The sequence below is a fragment of the Gallus gallus genome, chromosome 1 (assembly GCF_016699485.2).
Source record: "Gallus gallus isolate bGalGal1 chromosome 1, bGalGal1.mat.broiler.GRCg7b, whole genome shotgun sequence".
NCBI classification, from domain to species: domain Eukaryota; kingdom Metazoa; phylum Chordata; class Aves; order Galliformes; family Phasianidae; genus Gallus; species Gallus gallus.
This window is the reverse complement of record NC_052532.1, coordinates 90,474,764-90,500,735: the sequence shown is the minus strand read 5'-3', so window position 1 is coordinate 90,500,735 and position 25,972 is coordinate 90,474,764. Positions and strand designations below refer to the sequence as shown.

Sequence of the window (25,972 nt, the reverse complement as noted above, 5' to 3'; positions counted from 1 at the left end):
ACCAAAGAAATTAAAAAGGCACTAAGAACAGACCTTTATGACACAGGCCAAGGCAGTACTTCTTTGCAGAAAGGTCAGTATCATTGAGAGGCTAAGATGCTATAGGTCTGTCTAATTCGAGACTCAAGTATCAGTAACGGTAATGAGTTTCTTAGCCTGCACTCGAGAGAGTCTAAAATTAACCTCCTACCATCTTCAAACTTGACCTCAATCACAGCAATTAATTAACAGGCACTGAGAGAACTTTAACAAAGGAGATGAGTGAAAGGACTCTGCAGGGAAGAGGAGATAATTTTATTTTATATTTAAACCCATTCTTTTTTTCCTAGTACTGTTAAGAAATTGTACTTTTGGTGAAACCCTACAATAATACATAAAGAACAAATCCTTGATTTAATATAGGAATAAAGCCTGGCATAAATGTTTAAGTTTATAACTCGATAACATATTTTAAGTCAATTTTATATTTTGCAGAAAAAGCTACACCTGCGTTTAGTCTTGGAGGTATCTACTGAAACAAACAAAGACACACATTTAAAGGCAACCAGCAGTGGTATCTGCCTTATTGTTAAAATAACTTTGGCAAAGTGCTCCCATTTAAGAACAAAGTTTTTCCTCACTAAAGCTGTTGCTTAGCTACAAGACACGTTCAGGTGTCTCCTCTAAGAGATTGCCATCCAACCTGCCTACTAATTATGAGTGTGATGGTGGTATTTCTGATTCTCATCCTGCCATGAGCTCAACTGAGAGCTGGAAATCCACCATGTAGCAGTCAGGATGAAGAAAGAAAAAAAAAAAAAAAAACGATTTGCTTGGTGCTTCTTGCTGGCCAAAATAGAGATATCATAATACCATATGGAAACAAATTCTTTTGACAAAATTGACAACTGACAAAATGATTTACTGTGGGAATAAACTTTTGAAAAATTTCTTCATAGGAAAATGTATTTTTTTCCAGGTGGTGATATTTTCCATATGAAAGTAGTATTTTCAATTTTTTTGTTTGTTTCTCTAATAGAGGCTAAATATTTCTTTTTCTTTTAGATTTTTACACTCTTCCTAAGAATGTAAAAATATTCCATTTAAATAAGTGCTTTCTTGGTTTAGTGATATTTTGACTTTTCAGCCTGACTTTTCTTTGAAATCCAAAAGATTTTCCATTAGATGAGAAAGCTGTTTTCTAGACAGAAAACACTAATCCAAACATCCATTAGGCATAAGGCAATTCATATCTGTTCTCAAGATACATAGATGAGAATTGTAACAAGAGGGAAAGAAATGCAAACTTTTTTTTTTTTATCTCATTTGAGCCATGTTGCATTCAACATGAATGTCAGTTTTTATGAAATCAAGATTCAACTCAGTTATACAAACTGTACAAATTTGTTTCCTAAGTCAAAACATAGATACTTTTTGGGAACAGCCAAACTTTTTGCCCATTTGAAGAGCTGCCAATCACTGGGAATCAGTAGAAAGTTTCACTAGAAATGCACAAAAGATTATTTCCTCAAAGCTATTTTTCACAGGTTAATTCTTGTAGTTTTCTTGCCCAAATTTCAAATATACTGATGTCACTGAGTTTAAGACAATTGTAAAATATAAAGATTTCATTTCCCAGTATACAGATCTAGAACATAATTCAGAAAGTGTTTTTTAATCAAGGTAAATTTTTCTCACCTTGGATATTGGAATAATTGTGAATGCACATTATTTGTAGTTCAGCATGATTTTCAAGATCAACATCTTATTTCCTTTCCACAGTCTGTTTTGTATATTGTTCAGATGGATGACCTATAAATAATGATTATTCACACTAATTCATTCATTTCTTTCTAACAGTTTGCCTGCAAAAAGAATTAATGAAGATAAAAGTATATAATAGTTATTTATAAGAGAAACATGGTGTATTTATGGGAGATTCTTGAACAATCTGGGCAAACTCAAAAAGTCTATTAGTTCCTAGTAACTTCACTAGAATTAATTTTGTATCAAATAATGATTTGTTAAAGAAATCCAATATTTTATTTATTTTCAGGGTTTCTGTTCTGTTGTTTTTAGTTATACTTTTAAAATTGTGTTTTGGTGATACTAGTAATCTGAAAAATCAGTTAAAACATGAATGATAAATAGGAATGTTGTATAAAATAATTGGAAGGTACAGCCTCTATTCATTTGAATGATTAAAGACAATATGTCCTAAAGAAAGAAAGAAAAAAAACTAATTGGGAAACTTTTTTTGAGGAAACATATTTTATAATATAAATTTAAAATTCAGTGGAACAATCTGCTTTCTTGGAAGTGTATTGATTATGTCAATTACATGCTTGGTGATGGATATTCCCTACCTTTGTAAATATCTAGGATACACATTGACTGTGGGCAAATGAAAGCAAAGCAGTTTTTTGGCTGTAAGTCTTGTATTTGCCTTAATGGTGCTTTCTAGACCATAACCTCAAAGTAATGGAATAAAAAGAGAATATTTCATTATTTTTCTAGATCCTACTTTATGAGTTATTTAGAATTGCTTATCAAAAAGAATCTTGTTTACCTGTATTTTTTAGTTAAAGGGATGATAAATCAGCACATCTGCATTAAAAAAGGAGGGCTTTTTTTTTTTTTTTTGCTTGTTTTTTTTTGGTTTGTTTGGTTGGTGGTTTTTGTTTGTTTGTTTGTTTTTGTTTTGTGTTGGTTTTTTTTTAATGGGAGTACTTTACATTCTAGTTTTTTAGTTGGAAAACTCCTGCCTTTTTTAAATTATTATTTATTTATATATTTTGTATTTTGAATATTAATCAAAACTACATTTTCTATTCCAAGCAAAATTAGATTTTATGCATACTTTTGCTTTCTAGATTATACTCCATTCTGTGATCTAGTAGTGGCGTTAAGCCATGCTTTTTCCATTGAGCCTTGGATAAGTCAACAATCTTATTCACATAATATTGTAACTATGTTCTTTATAGCTTCCAATTTAAAAAGTTGCAATAAATAGTTTTAGTAACGCCTTTTGTGTTGTATTGCTGATTCCAGTCAAATTTCTTTTTCTTGTCCTATTTCTGTTTGTGCAGTTGTGCTAATGTGGATAAGAGACAGATATTTATTCCTAGGCTAATTGGCTACTGACAAATTGCAGCTTGAATTAACAGAGAAGCCGATAATAACAGTTTACAGAAGTTGTGAAGGAAATTTAGAGGCCATTTCCTTGGCAATTTTCATATTAAAGACACTCTTGTTGCAAATGTGACCTTGGGAGTCATTCTAGGAAACACTGTAGCTCATACATCAGCAAAACCTCCCTTAATGTCACTCATATGGACGCATTCCTGTTCTCCTTTAGGCAAAGAATACCTATACTACTGAAAATGGTAGTGGTATCTGCTGAATGTTATTGCCTTAACTTTTTTTCCATTGCTACTTCCAAAAATTATGTTAGTTCTGCAGAATATGACATGCTATGAAGACTGCTCCAAAAGTAATGCCTCCTATTTTATTATGTTAACCTGTGATGTCATAGGCGGATGTTGGTGACTGTAGAGGTTGAACCTTCCCGCTAGTATTCCATTACATTTTGTTGCAGCGTGACAGATGGCAATAGAGGAGCAGTAAGACACAATGGCGTCTGAAATGGACCTGCGTATGAAGCAAAGGCATGTCATTGAATTCCTTCATGTGGAAAAAATTGCACCCATTGTTGTTCATCAATACCTTCTGAATGTTTATGGAGACCAAACAGTGGATGTGAGCACAGTGAGGCAGTGGATATTGTATTTCAGCATTGGTGACAGCAATGTGAAAGACATTCTGGATGATGATGCACCATTGCACACAATGAAGGAAGAGCATTTCAGTTAGCTCATCTGTGAGAACTGACAGATTACAACCAGAGAACCCTGTATGGAGCTGAATGGAAGCTTCCTTGCAATGGAAATTATAGTGGTGATGTTGGAATATTGCAAAGTTTGTGGAAGGTGTGCATCACCACTGCACACACAGGGATAGGAAGAACACTGTATGCAAATATGTCAGAACCTATTGAACCAATCTGAGGCTGAAGCTGACAGATTCCTGGATCACATCATTACTAGTGTTGTGGTTTAACACTAAAAACCAGGGTCCAAATGGTAGTTCATGGAGTGGTAACATGTAAATTGCCCATTGAAGAAAAAGCTAACAATGCAGCCTTCAGCAGGTAAAGTGGTATGCAGTGTCCTCTGGGATAGGAAAGAGGTGATCCTTCTGGATATCCTGGAATTCAGACAAGCCACCAACTCTGAATTCTACATTGCAGCTAAGTTGAAGATGGGAACTTCCAGACTCAGGCCAGTGGAGACAATGGCCTTTCTTTTGCAACATGATAATGCCAGGCTCTATACCAATTGGAAGTCCATGGAGCACATTGCTATCTTGGCTGGACTGTCCTGCCACACCCAACATATTATCTGGATTTGGTGCCTTCTGACTTCCATCTGTTTGGACCAATGAAAGACAAACTGCACAGGCAACATTTTCCTAGCAACAGTGACATCCTTGGAGCTGTGAAAGAGTGGGTCGCCTCCACTTCTGCAAATCTTTGTGTGCATGGCATGCGAGCTCTTAAAAAAAACCATAGCTAATAGTGATGACTATGTTGACAAATAGTGCTTTGTAGCTGAGAATTTTCTTTATCAAATAGTGTTATTGTGCTCTTTGTATCTGTTGTCGCTTACATGGAAATAAATAGAAGGTATTACTTTCAGTGAGACCTACATATTCCATTACAAAGAAAAATGAGGAAGAAAAGAAATATGCAGAATTTAAGCATGTACTCGGTCTTCTCATTCAGCTGATCTGAGGTGTTATAATTGATGCAAACTCAGCACCTTTTCATAATTAAACTTTCTGAAGACAACAGTTCACATTAATCAAGGATACATGATTACAAACGTGGGACATGCCTGTCAAATACCGTTTTACTACCTCCTGAGCAGCTTCTAAAACAAACTTTCATTGTTTTTGAAAAGAGAAATACAAAAACTCTCCAAAACTGAATAACAATCACTACTATTATTATTTTAGAAGGCATTTGGTAGGATTAGTCTCAGAAATATAATGAGATAGTATGGGGGTATTTTAGAAGATACTTCTGAAATAGACATTACATTATTTGTTTAGGTAAAGGTTGTATTTTTTTTTTTTTTGTCCATATTTATCCATGTAACAAAGCAATAATGCTGTGCTGCAGTCCAAGGTAAGTTCTGACATTGACTGAGGAGAGTGAAGGAGTGTAGTGATGTGATCGTCTATGACAGCAGCAGGATGAGTCACATTGGAGGGTGTGTCAGGAGGTTGTAATAGAGACAGCACTGCGGCACTTTGGCCTAGGCCTTCGGTGACTGTGGCACACATCTGCTAGCAGCTGTGGCTTGGGTGATCTTCATCATCCTGGAGTTGGTAAGAATGTAATTTTCTTACTTAACTATAAGAGATAATATTGTTAATACCACTGGATCTCTAGTAATAGTTTTCCTTTTTGTGTCTGTAAACCAAATCAACATCTAAGAGTAGTTTTGCTTTAAATATGGCTCTTTTTCAAGTTGTTACTTACAATTAAGGTGCAATTTTCCACAGCTGTTTTTTGTTCCTGGTAGGTAGGAATATACTCAGCAGAACTTTCTTCTATTGAGATGATGTTTGGAGTGTGCTTTGATGGCTTGGGCACTTTCCCAAGCATTGAGTGGGCTGAAGCCATCTGTACCATCAATACAATGTGGCCAGAAAACTGCGCTGGGGCAGAGATGCAGTTTGTCAGGCACACAGCCAACCCTCCCTGGCACTGCAGCTAACCTCACCTATCTATCTGTAAATCTGCATCCATCTGCTGGTGGACCAAGGCTTTTTCCCCCGAACCCTGAAGAGAGCTGTGGTTCACCATCCTACGTTAATCTGGTTTACATATATAAAATGTACTCTTTAACATCTTAATAACATCAACAGTGGGATTGAATTCACCCTCAGGAAGTCTGTAGGTGAAACCAAGCTGTGTGATGTGGTTGACATGCCTGAAGGACAGGATGCCATCTAAAGAGACCCAGACATGCCCAAGCAGTGGTCTCAGGAGAACCTCATGAGGTTCAACAAAGCCAAGTACAAGGTCTTGCACCTGGATAGTGGCAACTATCAGAGTACAAGCTGGGGGACAAAAGGATAGAGCACATCCCTGACAAAAAGGACCTGGGGGTACTGGTGGGTGGCAACTGGATATGAGCCAGAAATGTGCCCTCAGAGATGAGAAGGAGAGAGAGTCTGGGAAAAGGGGGACTGACTTCACCCTGGTTGAGGAGGATTTGGTCAGAGACCGCCTAGCCAAAATAAATGCGCACAAATCCATGGGCCCTAATGTGATACACCCATGTGTGCTGAGGGAGCTGACAGGTTATTGCTGAACCACTATCTATCATCTTTGGAAGATCTTGGCAAGTGGGAGAGGTGTCTGAAGACTGGAGGATAGCCAGTGTGACTGCAGTCCTCAAAAAGGACAAGAAGGAGGATATGGGAAACTACAGGCCAGTCAACCTCACTTCCACCCCTGGAAAGGTGATGGTACAACTTGTTCTGGATGCCATCTCCAAGACATTGGAAGAGAGGAAGGTTATCAGGAGTAGTCAGCATGGATTCAACCAAGGGGAAAGCATGCTTGACCAACCTGGTAGCTTTCTATGATGTTATCACTGTGTGGGTACATGGAGGGTGAGCAGTGGATGCTGTGTACTTTGACTTCAGCAACATGTTTTACACCCACATCTTTGTCGTGAAACCTAGAAAGTGTGGGATAGATGAGTGGACAGTGAAGTGAATTGACAGCTGGCTGACGGGCAGAGTTTAGAGGGTTTTCATTAGCAGTAGAGTCTGGTTGGAAGCCTATAACTAGTAGAGTTCCCCAGGGTTTGGTGCTGGGTCCAGCCTTGTTTGACTTCTTCATCAACGACATCATCTTTGAATGTTGAAGGAAAAAACATTCTGGTATAACTTGGTCCATCCACAGATCTTTGATAAGTTTAAATCATGGCAACAGATCACTTGAATCATCTAATCTCTTTACCAACTACTCCATCAGCAGACACTAGCACCCTATGCCCTAGAGGTACCCCCTTGATATGTGATTACATAAGTATTTGAGAAACTAAATCATTATCTTCTGAGTTTCTGATGCAGCATAGGTAAATAAGTGATAATTAAATAAACTTCCTTTTACTGAGGAACTAGTTCTTAGCAGTAATGAATAAGTTCTGAAAATTATAATTTAAAGCCCAGCTTGAAGTAAGTGTACTTGCTGAATGCATGATCAGACAAATGATCACTTCCATAAAATCAGCTTTTAACGTATATCATAGCTGAGCAGATAGGTTGCACTGCAGGACTAGACACAGTGCTAAATCACTGTATAAACTGCTCTTTGATATAGAACTTCAGTGAAGACTGGACAGAAACCAATAACAAAACATTTTGTTTTTCTTGTTAAACTTGATACTATGCCTGAATTAAGTCTTTTTACCCCACACCTCAGTAGCATGGAATACTGTAATGAAATTCTGTATCAAAGGATAAATAAAGCACCACAAGGAATTAACTTCAGAAGCACTGAGCAGGAATGAAGTCAAATGACTGTACAATCTGTCTAAATTCTGAGTAGGAGAAAGAAGACAAGTTGCAAGTTGGACAGTCAGTTTTAGATACTGTTTCTTTAAAACAGTAATGATGTGACAGTCATGAAATAAGCTGATGGAAGAATTAGCTATTTAAATTAGACTCAACTTGGAAAAACAGCACTATAAATATTTTTCAAAGGTTTGTGGTGAAGTTATTGCTTGTGCAGAATTAATTGTTATGTCTTTGTTTAGATTTTCCACTTCTTTTAATGACTTGTGTTAGTTGTTAGTGTTTTGTGTGGTTGACTACCCTAGAAAATTAGGAGTCCATTAGCGCATAGATTGTTATGTAGATTTGAAATGCTGGATGGGCAAGGGAAATTCAAGTCAGGGAATAGGATTTATTTGCAGAATACAGCAGAATGAATGTATGAAGATAGATTAAAAGCAAAGCTTCTTTTTCTTTTCCAGGTGGTTCAAATTTAGTGGTGACTGTGGTAAAGATTATGGGTGTTTTTAAACCCTTTACTGATGGCTGTATTCGGTATTAATTCATGATGCCTCTAGGGTATTTTCATTACAGTAGATTTATTTTTCCTATTAATATTTTAGTCCAAGCAAAATTTTGTTAAATAATAGGAAGAAAATATTTTCTGTCTTACTGCTAGTTCTATCAGCTGTACAGTTGGACAGATGGTCATGATCATGTCCAAGAACAATGCCATATTTCTGATGAGGTAGCAAGTTCTCATCTGAAGTATGGGCAAAGAATGAAATCAAAATGCAGGCAGGCTAAAGTACTTCCAATCCTCACAAAATCCCCCATTTTCTCCAGCAGGCTTAAAAGTAGTCCATTGTACATCAAATAAACATTTTAAGCCTCAATGTAATATAAACAAGAGTTATTACTTTATAATCTAAGCCTTGTTCTCTTGTCCTTTTTAGAATATGTCACTTTATTCACAGGAGAATATCGCCAGGGCACAGAACGCATCAAGCTAACAGAATATACTGTTGTTGTCAGAAAGGATGCATATTTCACTCCAGCAAGACCAGGAGGTGTACTGAAATATTGCAGTAGATTTCTGATTGTAAATCTCTAGAAGAAACAGAAATGTTGTGAGTGCACACAGGCAGTTAAGTGGTCGTTACTGTTGATAACTTCAATACTTGGATGTGTTACATGGCCATTGGGGAATATCTGACCCCGAGGTAGGATTCTGCATTTGACACATGGGATTTAGCTTAAGATCTAGTTGTTCAATATGAAAAAAAAAATAGAAATATCTTAACTAGAACTTTGCATCTTGAGAGTTATCACTGAACTCTGAATCTTTCCCTATTCACTAGCAGCTTTGTTTGACTTGAAAGTTTTTGAAATGTCTACACTTACACATTTTTTATGGCTGTAATTTCTTCTATCTGATCATTTCAGAACCTAGATCCTACTTAAACTCAATCAGAAATCTGAAGCTATGTATTCATCTGCAGGGGTCCTTGACAAGTCTTAATGAACACAGTAGCTTTCAAGTGAGTTGAAAGTGTTCGGGAACTACTGAGCACTTGCGATTGTTTCATATGAAACTACAGCTGCAGGGGGAGAGAGGTTTGCTATGTTTTATTCTCAAATGCAAAAAAAGAGTCTTGGGACCAAGGACCAGATACTCAGATTTCTCTCTCTCTCTCTTTTTTTTTTTTTTTTTTTTGGTTAGGTTGCAGTTGGACTTGATGATCTTGAAGGTCTTTTCCAACCTGAGCAATTCTAAGGCTTAGGAATGTTGGTTTAAAATCCTGCAGGCTGGGAAAAGTGTTGGGTCTTAGTCTTCTACTGCCAGCGAAAATGTTAAGTAGTATTTAGATAGTGGATATATATTTTTTAAATACAACATTAAAAAATGTCTCAGTTTGGGATACTGAGTGGGCAACTCTGTATTTCCTAAAGCCCTGTCTCTGCATTTAGAACGTAGAGAAGACCAGGATTTCAGGAATATCCTGTGCTTAGATGTCTAGGTGTCTGAGGGAAGTGCTTTTTTAATTGCTTAATCCCTCCATAGCCCTTGTAAAGAACATCTGCTGCTAACAAATTGTTGGCTGCTCCGTACCTAAAAGCTAGGTGTCAGGGCACCAGCCTTATACTTGATAGTTTTTCTAGGGGCAAATTGTGTCTGCACAATTAAGAATGGGAATAGAAATAATGTGATACTTAGGTCTTTGAAGTGTTTTCTGAGAGCTTGCCTTTTTATTCATCTGGTAAGTGCTTTATTTTTAGCAAAGGGAAAAAAATAGGAAAAAAACCTTACATTCAAGTAACTCACACAATTCGAGTAAGGAGATGGTTCTTTCATAGTTATTAGTGGTAAATGTTGATATTGTCATTAAACCATGTAGCAAATGCATACTTGTATGAAGAGGGAGTCCACATAAATTTTAAAATGTGGTTTTTGTGCCTGCAGAAAGAGATGAGACTGATGGAATAGCACCCAACTATGGCATGTGGGGAAGATTATTTTTTAAATCTAGTGGCTAAGATACTTTGTCTTAAAATAGAAATACCTGAATAATGCTTTAAATTTAAAATCACAAGGGAGGATCTAAAATAAGAAGTACAGAGGTGTGGAGAATGATGGGTTATCGCCAATCCACAGGAGTTTCTCTTGAATGCTCTTTCGTCCTCACACTTCTCCTTCCTCCAGCCTGAGTCCTCTCCATGAACCACAGTTCTTCATGAAATTCTCCTGTACTGGTCTTTCCTGTGGGCTGCAGTCTATCAGGATAGCCCTGCTCCTGCAGGTTGCTGGGGAACCTCTGCTCTGGTACCTGAAGTACCTACTTCTTCTCTGAAGAACACCTAAGTGTTCACAAAGCCGTTACTCTCAGGATTTTTCCTCCCTTTTCACTCTCTGTCTGATATTTTCTCTCCTTTATTGAACATATTTTGCAAGGCATGCTACCCTTTTGGCTGCTGAGCCTGGCCAGGCCCTGTAGAGGTACCATTGTAGCCATCTGGAACCGGCTGTTCTGGGCATGAGGCAGCCCCAGCTGTGCCTCACACAGGAGCCTCATAGCATCCACTGCCAGCACCTTGACACCTGCACCCAGTACAGCAATGTAGATTTGAATTCTCACTAAAACAGCTATAATTAGTGAATAGATGTCCTATTAAAGCACTACTGGATGTCTTTTTAAGTTTATAGCATCCAGCGCAGGTGGCAGAGGTGCAACCTTGTGTAATTCCTAGCACAGTTACTTAACAGTTTAGGTTTTTGTAGTATAATGTTCAATTGAAGTGCAATTTGTGGCTTGATCTTTAAAGGTATGGCTGAGCTGGTTGGTATAAAATCACTAAATGTGCTGTGACCTGCTTCTGAAGAGGTATCTAAGAGATGCATGAAATACTTCAGTTTCCTGAAGCTATTAAGAAGGAAAAGTCGATCTCTGACCACAAGGGCTGAATAAGTGCCATGGCACAGGCTCAAGCAGGAGATGAATGCAAAGTACTACTACATCTTTTTTTTTCATGTTTACCTTTTTTTTCTCAGTGCCTCACTATAACTTAATTATTATTATTCCTGTTACTGCAAAGGAGTGAATGGCTTGATGTTGCCTCGTGGTATAGGGCCGTTTTGTGAAAGAGGCAGCAGCCTGAGGATGCTTTTGCAGTAGGTGACAGAAGAGATGTGTCATAGTTCATATTGAGATACTCTTTACAGTTACAAGAAGCTCTGGAAGGAATCTGGAGTTCCTAATGTGGCTATATGTGTGGAAAAGGTAGAAGAAGCTGTTGTGATACCTAGTTTATCATAGGAATAGGACATCGAATCTTACAATCATTAATGTTGGAAAAGACCTCTAAGTTCATCTAGTCCATCCATCAGCTCATCCTCACCATGCCCACTGAACCACATTCCTCATAGCCAGTGGAGTTGTCTAAGCAGCAAAAACACTATTTCCAGAGAGTAAACTATTTTCTGCCTTTTGTGACAGATATATAAAAAAGATAATAGCCTACTTCTGTTACAAGTTTTTCAATCAGCAGAAGTGGTGGAGAACTGCTCTGGGGTCTGAAATTGCCAATTCATCTAATGACCCATGTAGATTTTTCAGGTTGGTTCCATGTGATTTGTATGGGAAAGGTATTCTTTTTCACTGTTGCATTTTTAATTAGAAAATTTCACTAATGAGTACATTAAAAGGGCATTTAAGCCAAGAATCAAGTTAAGAAATGCCAGCATCAGTATGCTACCAGCATATTTGATGAAGTAGGCCAGAGATTCAGTCTCCATTTTAACGAGTAGTTGACTCATTACTAGATTTTCTTTGAAGAAAAATGAGTTTTTAGTTAAAAATTAAAAATTAAAAAAAAAAATAGACCTGTGATTGTTTAGAATAAAGACTATTTTTTGAACAAAAAACAAAAATATTACCTTTCTCTAGTTTTTAACCACCTCAGTCCCCATGGCCATTATTACTGACCTACTTTTTCTTGCAGAAGCTGCAGGTCTCTGTGATTTCCCACCATTCAATTGCTCTTTGTCAGGCTCCTCACTCACCTTACCTTGGCTCAGATAATCCTGCCCCTGTTTGCACTCTAGAAATGCAGAAATGCATTTCTTTAATGAGAAATGAACAGGATAAAGGAACTAAAAGACTCCCTACAATGGGGGAGAGGGTGAAGAAAAACAAAACATAGGGTTTTGGAGTTTTTTTAATAATAATTATAGTACATTTTGAGTAGTGGTATGATATGAATTGAACTTCTTAGTCTAAATGCAGCCTGATATAAACCAAGAGAACTGTTTAGTGAGCACATAGAAAAGATAATCAAATCAAATAGGTGTTTTGTTTTCTTTTGCTTTTCTTCTTTTATTAGGTAGGACTTCACCTTGTAATCTCCTTTCATTCGCTACAGGACAGAATATTCTAGCCATCCTACTGTCCTGCTTCCTGTTGCTCTCCTCAAAATAATCTCTGTTTTCTCTTATATGTTACTTTTTATTGCAGAACATCAAAAACAGAATCAAAGTTTCATCTTGGTCTGCTTAGTAATGGATACCCCACTATAAAATTATCCCTTAAAGCATTTTTGGGCTTAAACTTGACTCTGTTTTTGTTCCTGTTGCTCTCCATGTTGCTGTTCTATTGTATAACCAGAATATTCTTGGGTGAACTGTTTATTTTACTGAACCAGATCAGATGGAATTCAGTACAATCAAAATCTTGTTTTCCCATGAGTCAGGAGTTATTTTATATATCAAGTGTTAAGGTTTTTGTTTGTTTGTTTGTTTGTTTGTATGCATGTTTTTGGTGTTGGTTTTTTTATTATTTATTTTCATTTTTTTATCAGAAAATCTGGATCCACTTGTAGTAATGCTACTTTAAAATCCTTTTTAAAGTTTATCACTGTGGGCTTTTGTTTGTTTTATGTTTTTATTGAGCTATATATTTTCATGCCTTAGAAAATAGGTAATGACATTTGGAAAAGAATTAAAATGTGGTACATATGATATTATCAATGAAGCATGGAAAAACAAAGAATAATTTCTAAATTATAATCATATTAATAAACAGTTGTTGTTTTTTCCTATGATTGCAATCAGAAGAGCCTGTCATTTATGAGATTCCTTTCAGAGAGAATTAGGAAGAAAACAAATACTATCCAAGCATCAGAAAATATTCTTAGCTATGTTTCAGTCATTGCAGTTAGCTATTATATTGGCCCTATCTATATTGCATATGACAGATATCTTCAATGAGTAAAAAGAATGTAATCCACTCTTTCATTATTCAGGTCCATAATATAGTGATGTCCTTCAGAGCCATCCTCATAAAAGTTTAGTTTCTGACTCAAATGTTATTAGAGGGGTGAGCTAGACTTGTAAACAATAGCAATCTGATGATTAGAATATAAAATGTGGTTCAAATAAAGTAGTGTCTCTGAAGAGATAGGGAAAGAAGAGCATAAAAGCCTGGAAAAAAATGAGACACTGATGATGCTTATCTACAGTACTTCCTCCATTGGAATTGTTGTCATTGACTATGTATAAAAATGTGTTTTTTCCAACTAAGTATGGTACCCTCTACTTCTGTGTGTAGTGTTATATGTATCCCCATTTTATAGATACGCTTTATGTAACCCTTGAAAATGTACCTTACCTTCTTCGAACCCTCTGCAGGCCAAGAGATCAGCAGAAATAATTGTAGCCATGACTCTTTCTTTACAAATCCTGAGGAATATTATGCACATGGTTATTACTGCATTTCTGGCTTCTCCAGAAGCCCGTTTTATCCTGCTACCTGTTTACACTTGGATTTATCTCTGGTTTCCTCTAGCTCCAGTTCTCTAGTGTGCTCCTGCTCTCCAGGCTCTGACTGTTCCTGCCATGTCATTTGAGGAGCTTAATGATCTGACATAGAAATCATTCAAAATGTTTCTTCTTTAGAGCACAAAGGTGAGGGTGTCAATTAAGCTTCTGTCTTGAAGGTCTCCCTTGTCTTGGTTCACATCCCACCACTCTGCAGGTGCGTGGAAGGGTACACGCATGAGCACTTCTCCCTTTCCTTGCCATCTCCTCCATACCATTTCAATGCATCGTAATTTTTATGTGTCACACATTTCACGCTTAAAATTTGACACCTTGGAGTTTCATGGCAGAGGTTTTTTTTTTGTTTGTTTTTTTGTTTTTTGTTTTTTTGCTAGGAACTTCATCTTCTAGCCAAGCTGTTTCCCTCCTCCTGCAAAGCAGGTGCAAAAAGCAGTTAAGACTTCTTTTTCCATATGTAGACATTTATGTAAGCAGCTGAGCTGCAAAGAGTAGCAACCACCTTGCAGCTGTCTTTGACTCCTTCAGTGCTTCTCACTTTGGAAGCAGCACACCTCCTTGTTATGTAAGGGTCACCTTCAGAGGTGAGCCACTTTGATGAAAAAGAATATAACAATCAGAGCTGTATGTAGTATTTGATTCACCATTCAAAACACTTCAAGCCCAATTTCTTACTGAATGTACTGGGCAATTTCACCACCTCATACGATATTTTTCACACGAGTTTTTTACTATTGATGTATTTATTTATCACTGCTATTAAGATGGCAATAAGTCAGTCCTCCTTGCTTTTATCTATACAGTTTATTTCCTTGACTTGCAAAGGCTGTAGTCTTCGAATGGTGCCACAGCCTGGGCTGGAGTTAAAATGTTCAATCACATACACAAGCCATTCTTTGCAGGGTCAGAGCTGAGGCCTGATTTCATCACAGCCTGATGGCAGATAATTTCTTCCAGTTTCATAGTTATCTCTTTACAAGGCGTACCTAGGAATTTATGCAGGACTTATTTGAAATCATTTGCTCTAGTGGAGTTGTATTTGAAGGAGTAGCAGCCATGCTTAGATATATGGCTTTTATGTAAGCTTGATCCTTAGTGTTACACCATTTTACAAAGAAACCTTTACCTAAAGGAAAGAAAGGTATCCTGGTACTGCTTGGTGTTTTGCCCCATGACCGTGTCCAATGCAAAGGTAAAGGCAATGTTCCCTCTTTGTGGGAAATGTGATACACCTTTCTAATTTGGATCCAAGTGAATAGCAATGCCAGTGGATGACTGTTGCTTTCATTTGTTTTCTTGGAAAGATTTGTTGAAAAGGCAGTTTTGGCTCATAGTGACAACAGACATGTGGACCAGCTGTCATGTGCATGAGCACTCCCTGATTTGGCTTTGAAAGATAAGTCTTGGGAAAAGAAGGAGGTGAGGAAATGCCAGTTATGACACTGTGCGTGCAAGTTGTGGAGAAGTGTGAAAGTTGTTGGAAGAACATGTTGCATTGAAATCTGTGAGTACATGGCTGGAATGGTGGCTGATGTTAGCTGGTTGTCCTCCAGCAAGGGGAATATTTTAAACAGACACTTGTGTGCTGCTGTCACATTATTTCTCTAGTGTGCAGCTGCTCGTAAAGTGCCATCCAGCTGACAGTCCCATTCTGGTATCAAACATGAAGCCACAGTACAATCCCACTTGTTCCCTTGGGTTCCCTTTGATGCGAAGCACTTTAGAGGAAGAGAGGGTCAGAAATGCTTCCACCAGGCAAAGTCTGGATTAAAAACCAGAAAAGAAGCAAGTGATAACAAACAAACTTACATGGGCATTACCTGGAGACAATTACTTGGCATCAAAATCTCCTTATCCACTACTTGCTGAGTTAGGTCACTGTGCAATGTGATTGGGAGACATATGGATTCACTCCATACAACTATTATTTGTTCACAGTGATGAGTGCTGGGAAGGAATTTAGCAGAATAAATGTTTCCAATTCCCAAATATCTCCCACAATCTTCATTTTAGTCAAGATAGTAAGGTGATTCTACAAGCTTGGGTCGTGTTTCTAGAAGTTTTGTAAAGCATAAAAGCAGCAGCTGTTTTATTCCCATGTTGGGGTAGGTTGCATCATTTTAGAGGTTCTGTTTTTCCTTTTTATTTTGTTTTGTTTGCCTAAAATATTTCCCTTTTGGCTGCAGCATTAAAGGGCAAGTGTTTTGCAGTTCAGGAAGTGTCATTTTACTTATCGCATGGCTAAAGCATTTACATCTTTACTACAGGATGAGTGATCAAGACAGTATAACAAAGGTTCTTGTATGACATGTATGCTACTACATGCAAGATACTGTAGGTCATTCCTGTGGTAAAGCATAATGAAAATTAACTGATGGTTAATTAACTAAAATTTTATATTCAACACTTAATTTTCATAGAAGATTTTTTTTCTGAATTCATATTGTAATGACTCTATTTGATGATGCACTGGGAAGAATGTACTTTCTTAGAATAACTGATTAATAAGGAAGTGATATTGCTATGGATTTATAAGAAGTAGCACATTCTGGAAATATATTTACTTCTACACACATTGCACACAGCTAGCTCAAAATTCTCTTTAGTTTTTCTCAAAAATATAGAACAATATTTTACTTAAAGAAGTCATGTTACATGATTGACATTTTCCAGAAAATGTAAAAAAAACCCATTTTACTGTTTTCATAGATATCTTTGAATGTTTAAAAAATAAGATGCAAATAAAGCTACAGAAATGTATCAAATACAATCTAAGGAAAATCACAGTGTCAGATTATATTGTCTTTTAAAATTAGGTTTCTATTTGTAGTGACTGAAGTAAAATGACAGATACTATAATTTTCAAGAATATTCTTTCTTCCTAAAGGCTAGCTTCTACAGTCCGAATAATCTGCAGTTTTTCTTCTATCCATGAATGGTCAAATGGTCACTGCTTTTCAATCCTTTCCAAGAAATAAGGAACTTAACTATTTAAGTAGGAAATGCACAAATGTGAAGATTTACACTGTACTTGTATAACTTTCTGTAAAACTGCAGTCTTAGGAGTGTGATTCAGCTCTGGTTTACATTTTTTTCTTTCTTTTTTTTTTTTTAATAGGAAATTCATTTATTGAAATAAAAAACCCACCACTGTTTCAGTCATACCAAATTGAAAATATAATCATGTATCTCAATTTGTGAAGTGTTACTGAGGCTCTAATCAGAAAGTATTATGTAATAAGCTTAAGTGTATTTCTGATGATATTTTCCTCATCAGTGCATCTGATTTAATTTCTTTATTTGATTAAGAAGGACAATGATGTAGGAATTGGTATAATTTTTTAAAAAAGAAGGCTGAATATTCTTATGAGGAAAAAAACTTTTACTTCTACAACTTTAATCTTCCCTAGTTGTTTAAAATACTCTAAATTCTGTCCTATCACTCTGTCTTAGCCTAAATGTACATAATTTCAGTTCCACATGATTGCATTAAGGAAATAAGTTGCACGCGCAGTCATTTTGTTTAAGCAGTCGTGGATTCTAGTTCACTTCTATGTTTATACAGCTAAGGGTTGTCTGTGGGAGAGTATCCTACTCTAGGGCATCTACTTTTATGGGGAAATTGGACTAGAAGATCTCCAGAGGTGCCTTTCAATCCCTATGAGTCTGTGATTATCATGTTATTGAGAGATGAAGTATAGTAGCAACTGATCTTAAGACACTGAGGGCTCATCAGCAGTGTATAGCATTTATTGAACCAGAATATGCTGGCGCTCGAGTACTGACAGGAGATCATATTGTTGACAGTCATCTCAAAAAACATTGATTTGGTGCTTGGACATAAGGCAGAATCACCTAACTGTACATTATTCTTGATCAACTTTTTTCCTATTCAACTTTCCAGATAATTAAGAACACTTGTAATATACTGATACTTTGCTACCATAGAAGGTATTTCTGAACATCTGATGTGAAAAATTATTACTGTAATTAATACCATAAAACTGTAATCATCATGGTATAGGGAGCTTCTTTGTGGTGATGGTGTTCTCCTCCTCCCGTGCTTTCTTCTTAATGCTGAACTACAACTTGTGAGTGTTTCACTGTCTTTACTGTTCACCACTGATGAAGATCTTCTTTAGTGTTCTGTCAGAACAAGACAGTTTTGGCTGAGGCCTAATCAATACAGAAGAGACAATTAATGTGCCCTGTAGGCTATACTTAGTGTTTATTTAAATTAGCGTAGTATTAAATCCCCAGATTTAGCTTGTGATAGATTGTAGCCTCTAAATCACCTTTTTCTTTTTTCTTTTTTTTTTTGAAGATTATCTATTTATTTATTTATCTATTTATTTTGCAAAACTACCTTCTCACCAGTACTCATCTTCAGTATTTTTTCACTTGCTTATCTCTACTTGATTACAGGACAGCTTCTGCAGTTTCTTCCCACCCTACTCCCACCCTCGCCCCCCACCCCCCCCAGCCAAAATCTCTAATTCCTCAAAATCATCTTGAATTATGTGGCTTTATTGTCTTCCCTACAAACAAATATATCATGCCCTTCCCATCTTAGTGTAATTTTTAAGTTTAATAAACTTATTTTCTACTCCATCATCTGGGCTGCTGTTGAGAATATTGAACAGCAATAGACTCAGAGGGATCCCTGTGACAGTTTTTTGTTTGTTTGTTTTTTGTTTTTTGTTCTTTTGTACATCCACCCATGTACATTGTGTTGCAAAGCACAACTGCTTCTGAGTCCTTTGGATGTTCCTCCTGCTATTAATGTGCCTGTGCAAAATTATCACACTAGTGGCTGTGTACTTTTCATTTAAATCTGGCTAATTTTTGTTTGCACTTTCCCAAATAGTTTAGAGATACAGCCATTTTCTTTTAAGTATATTTAAAACTTAAAATAAATGCTAAATCGAAGGAAAACTAGGGTCTCAAATTATGTCGTTCATTGCACTGCATGGTACAACTGGATATGTAAATAGGGTTCGGGAGTTGAGAGAGAATTTTGATGATTGGTTGTATTTAAAGCTTTTGACATCTTAAAAAGATATATTTGGAAGAGAGAGTAAATGTATGTCTATGTATACGAACCTTTCTTTTGCAAACCTATTTGCTATACTCATTGTCTATTGCTTCATCCTTTTAAATAAGGAAAAAATGTCTTTGCTTTACTTTTTTGGACCAATTGTTATTAAAAGTCTTCTTTGACTTGGAGTTGTCTTGGGGAAAAAAGTAAAGCATGACTGTAAATGAAGTCTGTGGTAGTTGTCAGCAGCATGGAATAATGGCACAATTCAGAATAGGGTTCTTGTTTGGATCTCTACCAGTTTGTGTTGTCAGTCTTGGCTCAAAATATTGAAAAAGACCTGAAAGAGTCTGTTTTCTAATCAAGGAAAAGTAGAGTTGATTTTATACTTCTGTAAGGGTATACTGATTTCAATTTAAGGCAAAGTTTTATCATGAATGCATCTGGCTGTGCCAATCTAAAATATATATATTACTTTTAATATTTACCAGCATCTGTAATGGCAGTACAATTTCACTGCACAGTAAAATAATTGAAATCTCTCAGATATGAGACTTTTCCTGGTCACTGAATGATGACTTTTGAGCGGCAACTGTAATTTCAAAATTCACAGCTTTATGAAAAATGACTGCTAGATAAATATGTACAGTAAATCAAATAGTTTTACAGTATTATGGGGAATGTACACAGAAAATAAAGACAATAGCAGATACACTAAGCAAATATTTAAAAGCAAGTTATGATGGATAATAAATAATGCATAGTCATATTGAATGTTTGTGAAACGTGTATGTGACAAGAGTTAAGAAAACTCTTTCAAAACCTTCCTCTAAAGAGCAAGTCTACATTCTTTTCCATGATGCAACAGCTCATAGATTCTCTTTTCATGCTTATGAATTTATAGCATCTGCATGCATTTCTACTGAGTGTTTTCACACATTTCTGTAAGAGGTGCATACATTTCTGACAATTTCCCTGGGGACGTGTGGCACCAAACTTTATTTTTGACTGTGTAATTTTAATCTGCTATATGTTCTTAAAACCTCGTGTTGGAACTGCTACAACAATGGTAATATTTCTGACTGTCTTTGAAGAAGTAAAATAAAATAAAAATGTTCAGAGCTCATTTAGGGGTGTATTTCCAGTTAGCTTATGCAGACACAGAAACTGGGATGATGCCTGATCTTCTCTGTATTAAATGAAACCAGCAGGTTTCTTCAGCTCCAGTGCTGACTCGTTCACTTCAGACAGTTAAACAGTTCCTTTATTGTTGCTGCTTTTCCTTTCCACAACTGCAGTGAAGATTTCCACAGTGTAAAGACAATGCTATCTTCAAGCTGTCAGCTTCATGGTTGTGAGGTTTTTTGTTTTTTGTTGTTGTTGGTGGTGGTGGTGGTGTTTTTTTTTTTTTTTTTGAGGAGTGAACAGCAACAACAGCAACAGTTAAATCTAGAAGCTAAGAAAGAACTCACATGCTGGTGTACAAGGCATGCAAGGTTATCAGACAATTACCAAAAGACAATTTGGAAACATCTGTCTGTTGTGTGATAAAAGCAACATTTCTTAGAGCCATCTGTCTACTTTTGGATTAGCTTTAGATTGTGGAAATAACCTGCCTTTGATTAAGGTGATGAGGTTATTTTTCCTTATTACAACTGACTAAAATTATAAGTAGATTTAATGTGGTATATAATGACTCTGAAAGGGAAATGTATTTGTCATAAACTAGAAACAATGCAACATATTCAAGCAGCATTTCACTGGTGGATTTTTTCTATTTTTATTTTTCCCTTATCATTTTGGAATATTTTTACTGCCAGACTTGGGGAATTGTCAAAACAGATGCTGTTTTGTCAAGATTTTCTTGTTTAGAAAAAACTCAAAATTATCTGTCAAGTATTTAGTCCCTATAGGGTTGTTTTTTTTCTGTAATTTTTGCTGAAGTGATGGTGGAGTGTAGAGGGTTGTTACTGCGGTGTTGATTTTTTATCTGTTGTAGTTCCATTGGGTAAGTTTTTGATGAACAGCTTTATGCTGTTTTTATCATTCTGAATATGGCTAAATTCTTGCACATTACGCAAATGTATCATTTTATTTTCTCCATTGTTTGTTGGACTTAAAGCTGCACTCATCTGTCAAGAGGGTGATGAGAAGCCATTTTTAAACAAAATGGTCCAACAAGAATGAAAAGTGTCACCAAGCTGGCACTGTTGCCTCCTGATTCAGTGGGAATAGCAGATATGTTTTGTTTCAATTCTAAAAGGATAATGATTTCAACAAGAAGTCACCACTGCTAACTATGCTTAAAAGAAGTCCATGTTGTACAAAGATAAACTCAGCCACCATCCAGGAGTCTTGTATATCTTTGAGAGTTCTTCCAGGCCTTTTAAATTATGCTTTTTTCAATAGTCATTTTTATTTGTGGTGTCCCCTGGTCAGAAAGGAAAGGAAAGGAACTACCAATAAGGTCAGGATTTTTCTTGATGAGAATTAGCTGTGAGTATATTGTTCTGAGTAAAAAATTAGGCATGATATTATACATATTTTGATATTTTTTCTGATTGTATTCTTAAATTTCTTTTTTTTTTCTCTTCACAGTCCAAATAATCCAAATGCAACTTCTACTATAGTTAAGCTACTTTTTTTTTTTTTAGGGTTATGGATGACATACAGAAAAACTGATAAGAATAGCATTTATACTGATCTGAACTGTACCACTCATATCCAGTTAGTACAAACCTTGTTCAATGTCTCTTTCAGCCAAAATTTTGCTATTTAAATATTTAATAAAATATACTTAGAGAATCTGTAAAACAAGCAACCTTGCACAGCTGATGAATGTATGCATTTTTATAAGCTTTCTAGGAAGCAGAGTTTTTCTTCCTTTTATTGTGAAGATTTTAGTACTGCAGGAAGTTCAAATCTGCATAGAATTTAAGTGATGCTGTACTTTTTTCTTTTTAAGAGGACTGTCTGCAAGACGGCAGAAAATAATTTGGCCTCAGCTCAAGATCTGTGAAGATATAACTAGGATTTTCTTGCAAGTGTCACTTGTTAAATGATTGATGAATAGCTTACAGTTGAAATTCATTCTTTGCAAATAATTTTTCCAGTAGTGTTTGCAACAGTCATTTCAAAAATTTCTGCACAATTTTATTGCAGCTGATCTGAACAGAACATGATAAAAGTGTTTTAGGTTTATGACTCTGCCCATATCCCTTGTGTACATGAAGATTACACCCCAAACACAATGTTTCATAGAATAGATTCTATCATCTCTCCACTGCTTATCTAGCGCCTTTAGTATGATAGATATTCTTCTGTCACTTCTTGATTCATAATTGTTTCACTTCACAGTAGCATGAAATTCTAAAACAGCAGTCTCATGCCTAAAAAGTCCCATCCTGACACAAGCAATAAAGGGACACCACTGCACCTAAATGAAAGAACTCTAGGTATATATGTACATATAGCTGTAAGTTGGGAAAGAAAAAAAATATGCTTCTGAATAGATTTTTTTCTTCTGTTTATCTCTTTTATCCAAGTTTATTTCTTTAGCCAAACAACATGTTGCAGTGCCAGGCTCTGATCTCTAAGTAGGTTCTTTCCAGCATGTTTATGCTTTTCGGAGTCACGGTTCATTATTCTAACAGACACACCACATCATTTTGCATATCCTTTATATACTATTTCCAAGTAAACATCTCCCACTTCCAGGCCCATCTGCATTTTATTTTAGCCAAGAACACTGCTTTTGTACATTAAATTGTACTGGCTGGGCATGTTAACCAGGATGCACCTCCTTTGTCTACCTTGTATCTGAAGTAAAAATCATGTCATTGATACTCTTCTGTGCCTTTAATGAACCAGGACTGTTCACAGCTATCTGCTCATCTGTTGCAAACAGAAAATGAAGAACCAGCCATATTATTTTCTGTGATTTTCTAATTAAAGTAATCAGTTTTGTTAGGTATGAATGATAAATGAGCTAAATGGTTTATTCTGAAATTATCCTCCTACTCTACTTTTCTGAATTTCCCCCGTTCTGTCTTGCACACAGATTTTTAGGATATTTTTGATATTGCTACCATATCTGTCAGTATTGAGGTAATGTTGAGGTACTGTGTGTAGCACAGTGGATGGAATACCTGTCATATCAAGCTTTAAATGTGGAATTTATAAGATATCTTTTTTAGCCTCAAAAGCTTAATAGGTATTTAGAAACCAAAGGATGAAAGTAAAAAGCTGCTGGGTTTTTATTGTTTGCATTTTAATTAACTTGCTGAATCATAAAAAGCCTATAGTTGGCTGAAAATTATAGTCCTGCTTCCTGCTTCATAATTTGTACATAATGACAACATTTTTAACCTCTGGCACAACATAGTTTATAATGTCTAATAATACTGTTAATAAAGAAAGGAAAATTATATTTTCCTAAAAGTGGAGTAAAGTTGGTGTAGGATGATAATAGCTAGATTCAGGAAATGAAGCTACTTCATTGAAGATATTCTGAGCATCAGTATTGTTGCAACTGGGTATTTAAGAAGGTTAGCTTTGCTTCCTTAGTTGGTTTGAAGAGTTCATGTAGGGCTTTTCTTTCTCCTTTCTTAAACGAATACATCAGCAGAAAGAACCTTTGGAGCCATCTTACTTAACCAATTTTAGAAAGTCTTACAATGAAGAAAATTTACATCACTGTTTTTATTTTAAAGAATTGCGTATCAAGAAAATAATGGAGACAGATTGTGTATTATGTTCCCTAAGGTAGCTGTCAAGCAACAGATGAAAAAGCTTTGAGCTGTCCGAACTGTGAAGAGCTCTGAAGGCTGCCTACAGACTGGATTGTGTTTTGGTTTGGTTTGGTTTGGTTTGGTTTCACAGGAGAGCTCAAGAGTTGGTTTTGTTGACTTTATTGGTATTCCTAGAGAAAAAAATATATATATACACATATGTATATGTAAATATATATGCATATAGGGATCAGCTACTCCAACTCATTGTCCTCCATGTTACAGACATTCCCACCAGAGTCTTAAGATGGGTCCCAAAGGAATTTAACCTTGATAATTAGCATGTTATGTATATAAAATGCATGTTATGCATCTTATCTGACTGAATGATGTTTTCATTTCCACAATACTTAGGGTTGTGTATCATTAACAAATTAGAAGCAAGTTACTTTTCCAGGGAAAAAGCAGAGGAAATTACTTCTACCATTTACATTACCTGGAGGACTTTCAGAAAGAATTTAGTTATAAAAGCTATTGTTTTTCCCAGGAATATATTCTTCCTGGTGAATTTATCCTGAGGCATAGATTATAGATGAAGACAGAATACTTCTGGCAATGTGTATCAGGAAAATAGCTAATATCAGCAAATAAGTTGGATACAGGGAGAGACAGACCTCTTGTATTTAGTAATAATATAGCGCTTGTAATTTGAGTTGTCTGTTTCAGGTGTAATTGATAGTTGTATTAATATGTTACCCTAACTTTTAATGTAGAGATGGTTCTGAGGTAAACATTAGTAGCAAGTTACATATTCCTTATTCCAAATCCTGGTGAATTTGATAATTTTGTGCACAATAACCGCAGTCACAACTGTAGCACTGACCTCCTGGTTTGCTTAGTAACCATTTAGTATTTGCCTCCTTTTGCAAAATGTGACAGCTGCAGTGGAAAAAGTGAAGTAACCAGCAAGTTCCTTAATAGCACTCAGTCAAGATGAAAAATAGCCAGTCGAGTTGCTACTCAATGTGTATCAAAGGTTATAAGGACATGTCAGGTCTTCTATTGCAGACCAAAAGATCAGAAGAGACAAAGATTCTTCCTTTTTTTTTTTCCTTTCTTTCTTTTTTTTTTTTTTTTTTTTTTCCCATCAATATATGACAACTATTGAAATCTGGGTAAAGGAAGATTTCTCTTTGGGATTGATCCTTCTGTTGTCAGCACAGAATTTTCCAGCTGCTGCACTAAGACAAACAGGTTCCTTATAGTCATGAAAGCAGAGAAGGCACCTTCGATGCTCCGAAGGATGCATATAGGACAGCAGCCTTCTTAAGAAAGAGGAAGCTCTGCCTGCTTTCTGGATAAGCAGAAACCTATGATTATCCATTCAGTCCTTGGGAACTGAGTCTCTGTAGTGATTCCTCTGAAGGGACTGGAATCCTCTTTATACAAACTTCAATTTTTGTTTTATTTTAAGCTTATCTGGAGGAGGGATCCAAGATGTGCTTAGATGTGATTCTTCATGCTTTGTCTAATTATTTATTTAGAAATGTGAAGAAGAAAATGGGTACAGCATTAGAGTGTGTGTAATGGAGGGTCCTTGGAATGTTCCCTGGTGCCCAGCTGTGTGTCTGCCCTGCAGAAAGACTCTTTCATCTTCAACACAGCTATCTCACAAGGCCAGGCTGGTGTTGCATGGCAAAGGCTGTGTGTGTAGTGGGAGAGCTAGAGTGGAAATGTTACGATTTATAACCAAAGATAGACTGCCTCAGACAGACCCGGAATGCTGGCTGAGACACTTGAAAGGCTCTGAAGTTAATCACTTTTTGCATTCTACTGCTGTTCTTCAAACTTCTTGTTTATGTCATTTCTTTATTCTGTTTCATTGCAAATTTTTATTTTTCTGAGTTTTTTTTTTTTTTTTTTTTTTTTTTGAGTTAGAATCCAAAATAAGTTTGGTTTCTTTTGGAGCCTCAGGTAAGCTTTTGCTCCTTGATTACATAAGCAGAACCTTATTTCTAAGAATAGCTCAGTGGCTTTGTAAGTATGTTTATGTCAGACTTTCTCACTTTCTTCTCTCTCTCCTGCTAAATGCATGGGCAGATTGACACAACCACAACTTCTATGCCCAAGGAGAGGGATCAGAAAAAGGGATGTTTCAAATGTGGAAAGAGTTTCTGGCAATATCTAATACCTTCATATTATGTCTTCATGTGTTTGTGTGTGTGTTGCTAGCGGTAGGAGTAAGATCACTTCAGTATT

General features: G+C 36.2%; 1 long non-coding RNA gene across 1 annotated transcript in view; it reads left to right on the top strand.

Moving 5' to 3' along the window:
- The first annotated feature begins 5,181 nt into the window (after positions 1-5,181).
- LOC121108091 overlaps positions 5,182-25,972 on the top strand; it is a 67,802-nt gene continuing 47,011 nt past the window's right edge. Inside the window, exon 1 of the long non-coding RNA XR_005842394.2 lies at positions 5,182-5,430. This is a non-coding gene — a long non-coding RNA (uncharacterized LOC121108091). The remainder of the gene's footprint in view (positions 5,431-25,972) is intronic.